General features: G+C 40.9%; 1 protein-coding gene across 6 annotated transcripts in view; it reads right to left on the bottom strand.

The window, feature by feature from the left end:
* Window positions 1-9,391, bottom strand: part of PHLDB2 (pleckstrin homology like domain family B member 2) — a 56,792-nt gene extending 47,401 nt beyond the window's left edge. For all 6 annotated transcript variants that reach the window (XM_032219855.1, XM_032219853.1, XM_032219854.1 and 3 more), the window contains exon 1: window positions 9,269-9,391. The gene's annotated coding sequence lies outside the window, so the exon portion shown is untranslated. The remainder of the gene's footprint in view (window positions 1-9,268) is intronic.
* Window positions 9,392-17,070: the final 7,679 nt, after the last annotated feature.

Genomic DNA, 17,070 nt, shown 5'->3' with positions numbered 1-17,070 from the left:
CTTTAAAAACTAAGTATATATTAAAATATTACAGTTTGCTTTCTAAACTAAAAACTTCTAGTTTATATACAATATGTTTAAAATCCTAAAGTTCTCAAAAAAGAAGAAAAAAAACCCCAAAGCAAACAAATCTCTTGTGAAACAAACAGTAAGTGAAACTGGAAATAACCAACAATTTAAGCAGGAAATGTGAGGAAGACAGAAGAGATGCATAATAGAATAAATATACTTTCAGTGTTTTTACAATGTAGAACTGAAACCTAAAAGGCAACTTAAAATGTTATCTACAGTATTTGTGTCCATGCAACCATCTCAGTTTTAATAAAAGTAAAATCTGCTTGACCATTTATTTGCATTTTCTCTTGGTTCCATTTATTAATAAGCAGCTCTTCCTTCAATTAAGCAACAGGGGATTATAGAAGCCTTCAAATTTGATGGTCCCTAGTTATAATGGAATACAATTTGGATTGGGGGTGGGGGACACGACAGGATTCAGCTGGAGAGTTCAAGGGGCTTCAAGACCTGAGATTTATCATCCTTAGTTCTGGATGGAGTTGCGCTATCCACGACAGACCCAGTGCAAAATCTGGGGCTTCTCCTAGATTCGCAATTCCTGCTCGAAGAGTAAGGTGGCAGTCATGTCTAGGAGAACCTTTCTGCAACTTCATGTTGTAAGGCAGCTGTGCCATGTCCTGGATGGTGAGGCCCTGCAGAGTCAGTCATGCCGTGGTCATCTGCCAACTGTATTACCACAACATGCTCTACATGGGGCTATCCTTGACGAGTATGCGAAAGCTACAGTTGGTACAGAATGTAGTGGTACATAGTGAGGCCCTCAGTGACATATGTGATACCACTGTTATGCAAGTTGTACTGGCTGTTTATGAACCTAATTCAAGATGTTGCTCACTACTTTTAAAGTTCTTTATGGTGTGTCCATAAAGTCCAGGGACTCTAAGGAACTGCCTCACCCCAATGGGAATAACCTACCTTACTCGTTCCAGTGAAAAAGGCTACTTCAGATCTTGTCAACCAAAGAATTTTGACTGGCAGGATCCAGGAGAAGAACCTTTTCTGCTGTGGACTCCCACCCTCTGGAATATTCTGCCATTAGAGGTGACGTTTGCCCTCACATTCCTGGCCTTCTGGAATAGCTACGGCTGTGCTGTTTGGCCAGAGGCCCCAAACAGAACCTGTTACATTGGGGTTGGCTGAGGGGCTAAAGAAGATTATCAACCCCAAAATGTCTATTATCTTAATTTTTAACTTTATTTATTTATTTATTTATTTTATTGGTACGATTTATAGGCTGCCCAATCCCGGAGGACTCCGGGTGGCTTACAACGAAGGGAAGGAATAATAAAAAATGAAAATAACAAATAAAAAAATAAAGAACAGGTTAAAATCAACACACATACATTTGTTATGATCGGGGCTGGACCTCAACAATGAGGTCAACAGCCCCAGGCCTGCCGGAATAGCCAGGTTTTAACAGCTTTTCTGAAGGCCATGAGAGTGGGTAAGGTCCGTATTTCTGGGGGTAGCTCATTCCAAAGGGTCGGAGCAGCCACAGAGAAGGCTCTCCTCCGGGGAGCCGCCAGCCGACATTGTCTGGCTGACGACATCTGAAGGAGGCGCACCCTGTGGGATCTCACCGGCCGTTGGGAGGAATGTGGCAGTAGGCGGTCTCGCAGGTATGCTGGCCCTAAGCCATGTAGGGCTTTAAAGGTGATAACCAACACCTTGAATTGCGTCCGGAGACCAACAGGTAGCCAGTGCAGCTCGCGGAGGATAGGTGTAATGTGGGTGTACCTAGGTACACTCAATATCACTCGCCCAGCTGCATTCTGGACTAGTTGCAGTCTCCAAACACTTTTCAAGGGTGGCCCCATGTAGAGCGTGTTGCAGTAATCCAGCCTTGAGGTGACTATGGCGTGAGTGACCGTTTGGAGTGCCTCCCGATCCAAGTAAGGCCGCAATTGATGCACCAGGCGAACCTGGGCAAAGGCCCCCCTGGTCACAGCCGACAAATGGTGTTCCAGCATCAGCTGTAAATCCAGGACTCCCAGATTGCGGGCCCTCTCTGAGGGGTGTAAGTTTTCACCCCCCAGGATCAAGGATGGACTGTCTGGACTGTCCTTCAGGGGCAACATCCACAGCCACTCAGTCTTGTCGGGATTGGGTACGAGTTTGTTCACCCCCATCCAGATCCTGACAGCTTCCAGGCATCGGCACATCACGTCCGCCGCTACACTGAGCTGGCATGGGGCAGAGAGGTACAATTGTATATCATCAGCATACTGATGATACTTAACCCCGTGCTGCCGAATGATCTCGCCCAGCAGCTTCATGTAGATGTTAAATAGGAGGGGGGACAAGACCGAGCCCTGCGGCACACCACATTTAAGGGGCCTAGGGGGTCGACCTGTGTCCCCCAACCAACACCGACTGCAACCTGTCAGAGAGGTAAGAGGAGAACCACCGTAAAACGGTACCTCTCACTCCCATCTCCTCCAACAGTCGCAGAAGGATACCATGGTCAATGATATCGAAGGCTGCTGAGAGGTCAAGAAGCACTAGGATAGAGGAATGTCCTCTATCCCTGGCCCGCCAGAGATCATCGGTCAGTGCGACCAAAGCGGTTTCTGTGCTGTACCCAGGCCTGAAACCAGACTGAAAGGAGTCTAGATAATCTGCTTCATTCAAGGTCCGTCGGAGTTGAAGCGCCACCACCTTCTCAACAACCTTTCCCAAAAAAGGAAGGTTGGAGACAGGACGATAGTTCTTAAGAATAGCTGGGTCCAGAGAAGGCTTCTTGAGCCTTACCACTGCTTCCTTTAATGGTTGTGGGAAAGACCCCTCCTGTAAAGATGCGTTCGTAATCATCTGGAGCCAACCTCGTGTTACCTCCCTGCTGGTCGAGACAAGCCAGGAGGGGCACGGATCCAGTAAGCAGGTGGAGGCACTCATCGCTCCCATGGCCTTGTGGTGAACTTTTAACTTCTCTATTCAATTTTTCTAATTTTAATTATTTTTAGCACCTTTTAACTTTTTATTTTATTGTAAGTGGCCCAAAGTTGCAGTATCAGTGAGATGGATGGCATACATATATACGTATACATATGTGTGTGTGTGTGTGTGTGTGTGTGTGTGTGTATATATATATATATATATATATATATATATATATATATATATATATATATATACACACACACACACACACATACATACATACACACACACACACACATATATATACATACATACATACACACACACATATATACATACATACATACACACACACACATACATACATACATACAACACTTGTGCTATCTGCAACAACAAACATGTTAAATGACTCTGGAGGAAAGCAAAAACAAAATTGCTACTGAATCATCTGAAAGGACCACAGGGAAGATCACAGGAACACATTATTAACATGTAGTTACGACCTTATATTCATTTAATTAGGAACAAAGTCAAATGAATTCTGTGGGGCCTTCTTGAGAGAAAACCTGCAAACATGTCTACACACTCCCATCTTCATGTTATTATGCAGTGTTGAAGTGTGCTCTCACCAAAGATTATTAAACGACTCCCCTTTTTGTCTGCTGCATTGAAAATATATGTCATAGATGAGTGATCTAAAACAGGCATTGAAAGTATAACAAATGCTAAAAGGTCTATTCATGTTCCCCCTTAAATAGGCTCATGAGTTCATAGCGCAGTTAGTCTAAACATATTTCTGCTCCTACACATTAGAATATTTAGGCGAAAGCAAGACAGTTTAACTCCCACAGCTTTATAAATATTTATCAAAAGAATTCTATCAGTCTCTCTGAAAGATACTAAGATAATCATTTGCATTTGAACTTTCTAAGAAAATAAAATTCAAAGGAGTAAGAAGTTTTAACCAAGCATACTATTTTATTGCCTTAAAGGGAGAAAGAAAACTTCTGCCAATGTAAGTAATAAAATCAACCACAAGTGGAAAAAGTGGCATACACTCAATAGGGATTATACACATATTTATAAATGATGGACTCAGCTCAAAAAAGGAACTAGGTCAGCATGCTATGAGATGAGATGCCACCAATAAAGTGGCTCAGATATGCAAATAGCCCCTGTCAATCTTCTCAAACTCATACCATATTCACTTTCATGCACAGAAATATTCCCTTCATTCACAATAGCTAAAATTATTTCAAAGGCTGAAGTGATTATTCAAGGAACAGACAGAACACTTTAAAGTGGAAGGTGAACCATTTCCCCCCGAACAATGAGCACCTCAGACCCACCTGCACACTATTCTCCCATTTGGCAAAGAGCCTTATAAAAAATGACAGCCAATGCTCTTTCCAGGCTTTAAGATTGAGGAAAAGTTACTATCTCTGTTTAGTTAATAAATGCACATTTCCAGAGGGTGGAATGCAGCAAACATGAGGAGAACCATGTGGGTTGTAAGAGTTTTCTGCCTTGTGTACAGTACAATGAAGCAATAGAAAGAAAACAGAACGGTTCCACCACAAATCCGCGAAGCCCTTATCTGCGGAGACATAAGCGTGAAGAGTAATTCGCGCCGTTCAAAGCGCTAAGGAAAAACGCGACCCTACCGCGATGACATAATCGTGGAGGGCAAATCCGCGCATTCCCAAGCACTCAGTACCCTAAACCTAACCCTAAACCTAACCCTAAACCTAACCCTAAAACAAACCCCTAAACCTAATCCTAACCCTTACCTTAATTGAAATCAGCTTTCTGCTGCAGCGCCGTTTTAAAGCGCCCTTCTGTTGCCGCGCTGTTGTTGCGGCGGTGATGACGCGCGATGATGACGTCGTGGCTTTAGCGACGCGATTTTATCACCGCTATTTTGACGAGCGCGGTTTTGTCGTGCCACGAAACAGAACAACCAAAGCCTATATAACCGTGATGGCGAACCTATGGCACTTGTGTCCAAAGTGGCACACGAAGCCACGTCGCCCGGCACACGCAGCCTTGCCTTCCGGATTTCTGGCATGCATACACACATGAAAATCAGCTGTCCGCATGCATGGCAGTGCTGAAAACTGGTGTGCACATGCGTGCCAGCCAGCTGATTGTTGGGTGCGCATGTGCGCTAGAACCTGGGAGTTCAGCTTTTCTGGAGCGCGATCCCAACAAGGGTGCTTGACATTTCTGTATGACGCTATCACTGCTATATAATACCTCATATAGGTCTAAACCAGTGGTTCCCAACATGGGGCCCATGCCCCACAGGGGCAATTTAATTTTTAATGGGAGCAATTTTAACCTTGTTTAAACCAAGTTAATGGACTTTAAGGCTTTCTCCGCATGAGTAGAGCTCACTTTTTGAGTAAAGTAATAATTATATATCACAGAGGGGGAGGGGCCATCATGATTTTAGGGATGCTTAGGTGGGGCATGGCCAAAAAAAGATTGAGAACCACTGGTCTAAACCTAATTTTCTATTTCTTTCCAGGTATCAGCAGATTGGAAGCATTTCATCTGAACTCTAAATTGTGATTAATTTTAATTATTTAGGCAGCTTCATCAGCTATTGCTAATTGATTTGCTAGTACTTCCATTATCCAGAATTTAGTTTAACAAGTTTACCGGGATTGAGACGACACGCAAGATATGTTTAATTCAATATTAATATTAAATATTCCTTAAAATATTCCAACCTTAAAGTCTGACAGTTTATGTCAGGGGTGTCAAACGTGCAGTGTCACGTTGTCATGTGACGTATCCCCCTTTGCTAAACGGGGGGGGGGGCATGACCAGTGCGTGACACAACTGGCTCATGGGCTGCGATTCTGACATCCCTGGTTTATATAGACAATTCTAGAAGGCTGTGATGAGTTGGCTCCCTTCCCATCCTATGCATTTCTATGAAGGCAGTTTGAATAGCAATATATCAGAAATAAGTTCCTTTGTGATCAGGACTTACTGCAATAGATTTTTTTTGCATAGTATCAACCTACCTACCTACATTAAAACTATGTTTACTTGTTTGTTTGTTTGTCTGTCTGTCTGTCCTCTTAAGTTAACCCAATATGATTTTTCTGTCTTTCTATAAGCAAAGAGAATAGAGAAGCCGTTAGAAAGTGGAGATCACTCATGTTTTTTGTCCATACATGATCATTTTGTTTATCTATAAGTAAATACCTACTCAAAGTTTGTTTGCCACTACAATTATTTTTATATTTATGATATATACCTTTTTAGATGATCATGGGATCATGTAGCATTGGAGTAAAAAAAAAAGTGGTTGGCTTAATATTCATTCTGATCGTATCAGACTGCACTACATACCTTTGTCTCAAAAGATAATCAATGAGTCATAGGGTTTTATAGTCATGAGTAATTCTTTACAATCAATTAGATCTTAAACATATATTTAACAAAGCAAGTTACGGATACATATTAATTACAGACACTCCTTGTCTTAGGAGCTGAATTGAGTCCAAAATTTCTGTTGCTAAGCAAGACAGATGTTGTGAATTTTGCCCATTTTACATTTCTTGCCACAGTTAAGTGAATCACTGCAGCTGTTAAATTAATACTGTTAAGTGCATCCAGTTTCCCTATTGACCTTTCTTGCAAAAAATGATCATATGACTCCAGGACGCTGCAACGGTCATAAATAAATGCTAGTTGCCAAGCATCTGAATTTTGACTATGAGACCAAAGGGAAGCTGCAATGGTTGTAAGTCTGAAAAACAGTCATAAGTCACTTTTTCAGTGCTGTTGTAGCTTTCCAATTTCACTGTCATCTGAAAGGTTGATAAGAAAGACACAAATGTACTATAAAAAAGATACTGATGGCAGGAAAATACACTGATTTCTAGTTGCAAATGTCTGGTCCTTGAAATGTGTGAAATTCTGAAAGCATTTTAAATATGTTGCTGAAATATTTGTAACTTTTATTTCCTTTATCAGTAGGGCAATTATATGTAAAACAGGCTACCAGTGCCTCAGGCACAGGCTACAGAACAAGATGTGCTTCCCAAGCAATCTTGGGTCAACTTACTATCATCTTCTAAAGGCCAGGCTCAAGAGAAGTTTTTTTTTTGATTCAGAATATTTAAGTCCATCTCCCACTACCCACCCACTTTTTGAAAGAAGAGCTGCTAAACTTTTGATTTTAGAAAACTTCAAGAACTTATTCCATGAAAGAGGCTCTCTCAACCTCCCATTTAGTTGTGTCAAAGTAGGAACAAGAATCAAGCTGACATCAAAGCTCTATAACTTGCTTTCCACGGCAGTTAACATAGTTCTGCAAGGCAGTTAATTATTATGTGTATATTTAAAGCTCTGCTTAGTACATAAGACCAGCATTACCAAATCAGTCACCTACAAAACACTGGTAGACTGGAACAATAGTTAAGGGAATCTAACAGTGACATAATAACATCTTTCATATATAACTGCTATTCTGTCCACTACTTTGCAAAATGCAGAATGTTTTACCATTATTTTTACATATATAGTTGTTTAGATGTCATTAAAACAACTCTGGATAACATCAATAGTAACTTTGAAATTTGAAATGCCTCATACTTCTCTGTACTTCTTCCATAGGAAAATGAAGTTATTTCAGCATCTCTCCTGCACAAGTTGCCACATGCAATAGCATAAAAAAAACCAATAAACAGTTTTTATGAATTCAATTAGGAAGACAACCCTGAAGTTTTAAACAGTTATAAGATTTAAATGTCTATCTCCCAGATCTTAGAATCCATCTATTAGACTAGACCATTTTTATCCCACATGTTTTATTTCATCAACAGGACCTTAAAGAATAATTTAAAGATTTATTACTTTCTAAAGATTTGTAACTTAATTGGAATTATCCTGGCAGGCATGCTTTCAACAAATGACTGGACTTAGAAGAAATGTAGGGAGCCTTCTTTAAGGCTCTATGTGATAAGGAAGTCAGCATGGTAAGACTATGTTAGGCCAATGGACTAAAAAGTTTCCAATTCATAAAGCACCACAAATATGTGATCAGTCATTTTATTCACCCAAATTATCTTTCTCCCACTGTGCCAAAGAACCACTTGGCAAAGGGAAGAAATTATGATGGACTTGCAAAAGGATATCACTGGAGAAAGTCAAAAAGCTTCCTTCCAATATCATTAGCTTGAGCCCTTCTAAAAGAACATCAAAACCTATTTTGACTTAGAATAGACTGAGCCTGAAACGGCTGTCCTTTCAGCTCTTGGCCAATATTGAAAGATGTGCTTCTACCTCCTTTCTCTTATCTTTCATACATTGTTTGTAAGTGGTTTTATGGAATGTTTTGATTGTTGGCTTCATTGTACATCATACAGTGTCACTTTGAGTGAGATGGGTGGCAATATAAATTTAACAAACAAATCAAGGCATACCTTTGGCTACAGTGACTATACATCTTCATTTGCTGGTTTCTTGAAGAGCAATGCCCCGTTCTCTATTTTAATTTCCACTATTGGAAAACCTACTTTGCTGTATTAAAAATTCCCAGAGGGAGAGGCAATAAAAAAAGCTTTGGTTTTTTTCGAGCACAACTAATAGCAAGGAATCCCTGGGGGAAGTAGTACTTAAAAATCAAATGCTACCTGCGTGAAAGAAAATTGCTTAGTTCTATATTTTCATAAAATCTGTCTCAAAGCAAGCGCTAATCTCCTCAATTCCAGGGGATCCAGCCAAATATTTTGCTTAGTACATTATTCCCAGCGAAGGAAAACAGTTACACCAAGTCAGCAGTACTTCGGTTTTTCAAACACTGACTGTCCCATTTTAATCCGAAAGGTTGGAAACCTCATCTAAGCAATCCGGCGGCAGACATGTGCGGAACTTGGAAACGGGGGGAAAAATAAAAAGCATCCCGGATTGCTAAAGAAAAGGACGGAAAGATCCCCCCCCCTTTTTAATTCATGGAAAGCACCGCCCAGCTAAACATTCACCCCAATTCAGACAAAACAGGCTGCCTCCTGAGAATAAAAGCAAAGCGGGGAAAGAAGTGCGAAGAGCCTGAGCTTTAAAATAGTAATACTGGAGGGTAAATAGAGGGGGAGGGGGAAGAAACAAGGGACCAGTGTTAAACGTTTCCTCCGGCACTGCTTGCTCGATTTCCGGACTCCGCGGATTCAAGCCAGGGAATCCTTTCTCAAGCGATGCCTCTTTTCCCTGCCTTCCCACCCAGTCAGATCCTCTGCTGGCTCCCGCGCGCAGGACAAAAGCTGCCTGGGTCCCAGCGTCGATCCACACTCACCTCTTCGTCCTCCAGGTTACCGTGCATCCTTCTCTCTCCGATCCCCTCCAGAAAGTCGTTTTCCGTCACTTGCTTCAGCGGAGTCTTCCCTTCCGAGCCGGACAGGATCCAGCCCCCTCCTTCTCCTCCCCCACAAGCTAAACCGAAGCAACAATCAGTCCCGCCCATTAGGGTACCCCACCTCCGTTCTCCAACAGAAGAAGCAAGCCACCACCCCTCCCGCTCTTAGAATGGTTCGTTCCCTTCGGGAGAAGAGTTAGAAGGCAGGACCGAAGAACATATTAAAAGGGGGGGTGGGAGAGGAAGAGAAACTGTAATCTCGGGCTCATATTCTCGTGGGTGTAAGAGGCGTTTGAACAGCTTTTCACCGGATCGCTCTGCATCCGTTTTACGTGCCCTGAATCGTGACTTTGGAGTACCAAGAGAAGTAATATCTTGGAGTGTTTTACACTAATTTCCAATTGCATCCATGCACTTATAAAGCATTCCAGAAAATGCAATTTGCGCTTTTAATTTATACCCGGTAGCTAAGTTTGGCTAAAGTTTTTTCTAAGTGGCAAAGAAAAAGCATTGTCTTCAGCTCTGCCATGGAAAGAATCGTTTGGTCCGGTGAGCAGCCTTTCCTTCAGACCTCCTGGAAGTGACTTTAAAGGTGCAGTACGGCCGTATATGCCATATGGTTCGTATCAGCCACCACTTGTACCTTCTGTTTACCCGAGCGCTGGAGGGCGCATTGCAAAAAGAGACTTGATTTACTGTAACGGCACAGCTCCTGGTTGGTGATTTAAGAAAAAATTCCCCGCCAGAATTACTCTCTGGTGACATCATGCAAACAAATCTCTCGAAAAATGCACCCGGAGCGGGGTGAAGGGTGTTGCTTTCAGCTTGACAAATTTATCCCGTAAACTTTGGACGGATTCTCTGCAAAGCGCAGGCTAGGAAAACAGCAAACAGTTTTTCACCCTGAGTCAGCTTCCTATCGCTCTGACATCAGCAGAAAAATAGACCTGGGTTTTAAGAAAGGCGAGGCAGAAAGTGGGGGGGGGGGAGGAGAGAGAAAATGCTTGGCTTTTCCTCTCCCTCCTTGTTCTCCTCCCGTCCAGAAGTTGGACGGCGCTCAGACTGACAGGAAAAGGATGTCTGCTGGAGCCCCACTCCCACATGAATCCAGCTGTGTTTTTTTCGCCGTCTTCACAAGAGGCTGCAAGAATGTAGACAGAGACTCTCTTAACATTTCTACTCTCTTTGAGGTCCTCTAGGTCAAAGCTCCTAAAATTATTTTGTTGGGCATCCTGGAAAATTCTGTTCCAGACAAATGCAATCAAATGCATCATGAACCCAACAAAATAATTTTGTCATCTGAACCCTTTGCCAAATTTAGGTTCAGAGTTTTATACGGTACAACATATTTCTGCCTTGCACTGCTACAACTTGGGCATTGTAAGATAAAACCTGCAAGATCTGCCCAGCTGTTCACAGTGCAAGAAAGAAAAGAAAATATTTGTTTGTTTATAAAACGTATATGACCACCCATCTCACAGAAAGTAACTCTGGATGATATACAACAAAATAATAAAATAGTAAATATTTAAAAAATTATTTTTTTAAAAAATAAAAAAATAACAAGGCTTAGAGAAAATTAGCAGTATTAACAACAATGGGGCCACCTCAGGATCTCACACATCTTCAGGACACCCAAGTCTGATGACATAACCGGTTTTGGGAGATTTCCAAAAAAATCCAACACAGATGGAGCCAACCTCCCTGGGGGAGGAGGGAAGTACTATTCCATACCGCAGGCATCGCAACAAAGTGGTCATCACAACAGAGAAGGCCCACCTCCAGAGACCCACCAAGTATCTCATACTTGTAGACACGACCCATCCCATGCTTTTTCTGCTGGATCTGGGGTACAGGATCATATAATCAAGAAGAAGCAGTCCCTCAGATAATCTGGCCCTATGCCATGAAGGATTTTAAAGGTCAAAACCATCATTTTGAACTGAATTGTAGAGAAATAGGGCAGAGGCTGCATGAAGTTACAGTTTTAAAATATCTTTCAAAAGTTTGTTCTGTGGATGATCAAATTAATGTTACAATTGCTAAGCAAGTTCCTTTATTAAGGTATTACAATAATTCGATTTTGTTCTGGTATCTTTATTCTAGTTGTTTCTTTGCAAAATTATTTAAGACAAATATTACAGTCTGTTCAATCTATCCCTGTACTGGTGAATGTAGCTCCTATTGGAAGAAATGTCCTTCTGGGTTTGGCTCCAAGTGGGGAAAAAGACACTGGAGACATGGAGGCTGCTTGGAAAGATGGTTTTAATGGTGGACAGGACCACATGGCTTGAATCCTGAACAGAAAAGGTGATCACATGCTTCAGTGTTGGTGGAGAAGAGACGGGAAAGGCCAACTGAGATGCTGAGTCCCTGGTTTTATCCCCCTCTGGTCTTTGATCTTGAGCTTGTATTCTGATTGGTTGTCAGACTCCCATGGGGCCATGCAGGGGCAACTCTAGGCTGCGTTTTGAATCCAGGTTTGGTTGAGTTCTCAGATGCCATGTGGCGAGTTGCGTAAAGGGCCAATATTATCATGCCTTAATCCCATTACTCTGGAGCTGAAGGGGAGAACTCTTTATTGCGTAAAGTGGACTAGCTCAGGCTTTAATGGCTCATTGACAAGAGGGGATTGGCAGGAAGCTGCAGGAAGCTATTTTGTCTTTTAAAACATATTTCTTCCTTTTGACATGCATAGAAATATTCTGCCTTTTCAAAATTTCCTAGGATATTTCATTTTTTCTGGGAGAGGGCTGGGTGATAACTTCCTACACTCCCATTTCTCTAGAAAACAGCTTGTTTCCAGTTACTGCTTGTCCTTGGGTGGCTTTATCAAGAAATGTGTATTGGTGAAGACATGCCAGAACTTGCTATGGACTCTTATTTTTTTTTTCTTAGATTGTCAGATTCCACCTGTCTCAGTTCCTATAGTTTTATGCTACAACCTATTTTAATATATTATCTTGAACTTGATGTAGTCTGAAGTTTTTAGTTTATTGGAAGAAATGTCCTTCTGGGCTCAGTTGCAAGTGGGGAAAAAGACACTGGAAGCATAGAGGCTGCTTGGAAAGATGGTTTAATGGTGAACAGGATCACATAGCTTGAGTTCCTGAACAGAAAAAGGGGATCACACGTTTCCAGAAGAAGAAAAAGAGTGAGGTGCTGAAAGTCCCTGGTTTTATGCCCTCTCTGGCCTTTGATATTGATCTTGTAACCTGATTGGTTGTCAGACTCCCATAGGACCATGCAGGGACAACTCTGTATGCTGTCTTGAGTCCAAGTTTGGTTGAACATTGCTTCTTCGCAGGTGCCCTGTGGTGAGATGGGTAAAGGACTAATACTATCATGCCTTAATCCCATCACCCTGGAGCTGAAGAGGGGAAATCTTTGTTTTGTAGAATAGACCAGTGGTCCCCAACCTTTTTATCGCCGCGGACCAGTCAGCCTTTGATAATTTTACCGTGGCCCGCTGAGCGTGTCGATGACCAGCGCTAGTAGCGTAGCCTTGCGCAGGCGCAGTTCAGTATGGCTAGCGTAGATAGCGTAGCACAAACTGTGCCTACGCAAGGCTACGCTACTAGCGCTGTCTACGCTAGCCCTACGTAGCTGCGCAGGCGCTCTTAGGTTTTTTTCAGGAATCGGCCAGCGCTGAAGCGCTGAAAAGGAATGAGAAGGGCGGCGCTGGACACAGGCGATCATGGCCCCCGGCCGCTGCGCGGCCCGGTGCCAGGTACTCCACGGCCCGGCACCGGTCTGCGGACCGGGGGTTGGGGATCACTGGAATAGACTAGCTCAGGCTTTTTAATGGCCCATTGACAAAGATAGCGGCTATTAAGAGTGAATCTGTTTCCTGCCTAAAAAACATGTTTCTCCATTTCTTATCCAGGGAAATATAGTATTCTGCCTTTTCAATATTTCCCAGGATATTTCATTTTTCTAGGAGAGGGGTAGGTTTTAACTTCCTACAAGTTTTTATTCAGCGCTGCAAATATCTGCAACACTGCATTTTTAATCAGAACTATGTCATGCTACACTCAATATAAAGTTAATGTAAAAGTCTGTTTTAATATTTCTTGAAAATATGATTGTATGTTTAAGTCAACTATCTTGTAATATATTCCTAATTTGTAAATGAATTGCAACTAAACCAATATTTAACTTGGATAGGAGCAATATACAGAATTATACAACATTAATATCTAAACCTATTCATGTAATTCATATAATTCCTGATGTCTAGATTACTCCAAAGACAAAAGAACTACAACCATCATATTTGGTGATAAGCTAATATCTTGTCTAACTACTAATATTGTAGTAATTCCATATCAGTCCAAGAAGAAACATTATCATGATCATTCTTTATTTAGATGACTATTTTCCATAAGGTTTGATGAGCTAGTTATGTTTTCAAATTGTAAGATATGTTTTGATATTGTCTATGTGCATATATTGTATGTGATCAGTTGATTCTGTTAACAGTGAGAATTCTATAGCATAGCTCTTGCAAATTCTGTCTACGGAGGAAGAAACAGAAATTTGCCTGGATTTCATAAGAATGCATTATCCAGTTTTGCTTTGTACAAATTCCATATTTACAGTAGCATATATATTATAAATTCCCTTAAACAGGAAACAGTGTTCTGGCAGAACTAGCTTTTAAATAGCTGGTCCATTAATTTGAGGCAATAAAATCCATATGCATGCTAAGGATAATTACCTTGGGTGTCAAATTATCATATGGAAGAAATGACAACAATTTTGATGAAGCCAATATACTTGTGTTTATCTATACTGTCCTATGTTAAAATTATATGGAGATTCTATGCATGTGCCCTGGGGTTTTATAATAAAAAATGTAAATCATAAACATTAATGATATCAGTATAATACAGTTGGAACCACAGCAAAATAATTTCAATATGGAGTGCTCTTATTAGGATTCCAGGCGGGCAACTGAACTAAGTGGAGGATATTTCCACTTAGTCTACATGAACAAGTCAGTCAGTTTCTGTGCTGCACGTGCTTGTTTTCTAAGTGTTGTGTCTGGGGATGATAGCCCTTTGTTTAAGGCCACCAGCTATTTCTAACACGGTCAATGAAAGGGATGATGAAGACCAGCAGGCAGTTTGCCACATAGCACATGGCCATAATATATTTACATTGATGATTGATTTATATAGCATGTCATCCAGAAGTGTCTATTCTTTAATTAGGACTGAGTGGGATGCTAAGTCCAATGACCATCCATGTAGCCCTCCTCTACCCTTCCATCTTGAGAATGGGCATTCCAACTCATAGATGTTGCCTACTTCTGTAAACTTCACAGTTTCTCCAAATCTTTTTTTCTTCTTGTGCATTTTGACAGTATAAGGATACTCATTCAGAGAATGAGTTTAGGATATTGAAGAATGTTCCCATCTGCTAATATTTAAGGGGACTGAAGACCTGGCTCTTCACCTAGGCTTTTGGTGGAAATGACTGAAGCTTCCATTTAATGCAGGTGGTTTCATCCAGTTTGTGATTCTGCAATCTCGACATTTTTTTTTTTTTTGTTTCTGACTGTTTTTACTATCTTATTTTTATTTTTTAAATCATTTGTAAACGGCTAAAGTGACTGAAAGACTGCTTGTATACTGCATAAATTTACTTAACAACAACAACAACAAGAACAACACTGGTTGAGAAAAATAAGGTCACAATCATAGACATCGCAATACCAGGTGATAGCAGGGTCGCCGAGAAGGAACATGAAAAAATCGCAAAATACCAGGACTTAAAAATCGAAATTCAACGACTATGGCACAAACCAGCAGTGGTAATTCCAGTGGTAATTGGCACATTGGGTGCTATTCCAAAAGCACTGGAATTACATTTAAAACAGTTAAAAATTGACAAAATCACCATCAGTCAAATGCAAAAAGCCGCACTGCTTGGATGTGCACGGATATTACGAAAATACGTTACGACATCCTAGGCCCCTGGGTGGGGCCCGACTAGTAACCAATGCCAAATCCGGCGAAACAACTGGCCGCTGTGATACAATTGTATAATAATAATAATAATAATTAATAAATAACCCTAACCTTAACCCTAATCATCAACATCATCTCTTATTCATTAAATATAAAACTCAGTCAACTGGACATTTAAAAATGTATCACAAATATCACTGACTGGCATTTGTGATGTTGTTGTTGTTGTTACTGTTGTTGTCAGTTCTTCCCATTCACTTTTCATGTTCCAGTATTCCTCTACCTAATACAGGGTAATATCGCATTGTAATCTGTGACTAAAATGTGACATTGTTCCTCCTTAACTTTTTTTACGGCTGGGGGGACAGTCGGGGAGAAGTCTCAATTCTTGTAATCTTTCGGCAGCTGCTCAGAACTGAAGAACAGAACATTACATTTTTACTTTAATTTTTATTCATCTCAAAGCAAAATTTGCTGCTACATGATAACAAGTGAAGCAATTAGCTGAACATGTCTACTTCCAGTCTAATTTTAAACTATAATGCATTCCTGGATTGAAAACTACCATGGATGTTCACCACACTAGAAATTGTACTTATATGTATGGTATACCAAAAGCCAGGACTTACAGACAATTTGTTATATAAATAATAAGTCAGGGGATTAACTTATGATACACCCTACATATCTCCCAGATGAAGGCAATGGTGAAAGGTTTGATACTGTTGCAAATAAAATTACACAGACATGTCCATGAAGTCAGTAGCGCCCAAGATTAGCTCAAAGGATATTTTAATTTATTTGTTGTTTCAGCTGATTTATATTCCACCCTCTCATTGGGTTCTTTCCAGTACATGTTTGGGCACTTATAAAATATGACATGTCACTAAAACAGCCAGAGTTAGTTGGGGGCCTAGGGCACAAGTAGACGAGTCATTCTGTTTCCAAATACTTTGCTTATGATTGTAGAGGAACTTTGCTACCATGTTTTCTCCCTGTGATCTTCCAGTTTAGGTGAATATAGAACAGTACTCCATTATTAGCTTCGTATTCTCTTACCATTGTTGTATACGTTTGAGGGAACGAAGCAGGAGCCATGGAATCAGAGAGTAAGATGTTTATTAGTAGGTGACAAGCGATTCAGAATGTGTTACAACTGTCACAGTATTTATACTCTCAGGTACCAACTGTCATTTAACTGTCATTACAACCACCAATCACAGGCTGTGCTTCGCCCGACCAATTAGAACGCAGCACAGGCTGTTGCTGGATGTTTCCTTTTTCAGGATCAGCCAAAGTCAACATTAGCATTAGCTGAAGCAGCAATGGAGGATCACAGAAAATGCATTGGATGAGGCCAGGATTCATTCTCTGTTCATGATAACAGGTCTAAATGATACATTTAAACTTAATATAGGAAAAACACATTTTGAGTTGATAATAAGAGAATGGAGAGATACTCTCTTATAGAAGAAATTTATCAAATTAAATCCTGTAAGTTGCTGCCCCTGGATTTTGCATACTTAACCATTAACCTAAACTGATTACGTTGCTGCTTTGCTGAACAACACTGCAGCCCCATCAGACCAGACTTACTCTGCTACAGCACTTTTTTTGTTGCTTGCATTTCACAGCTTCCTGAAAATACAATCTTCGCAGTCTTCAGACAGACGCCTGATTAATTCAAATAATTGACTGGCTAGTTCTAACATGTTTAGTCAGAATAAAATCATACTAACTTAGATGAGTCTTCCTTTCTAATAAATG

Source organism: Thamnophis elegans, chromosome 6, assembly GCF_009769535.1.
Source record: "Thamnophis elegans isolate rThaEle1 chromosome 6, rThaEle1.pri, whole genome shotgun sequence".
Taxonomy (NCBI): domain Eukaryota; kingdom Metazoa; phylum Chordata; class Lepidosauria; order Squamata; family Colubridae; genus Thamnophis; species Thamnophis elegans.
Note: the sequence above shows the minus strand (reverse complement) of the source record. Positions and strands in the feature narration are given on the sequence as shown.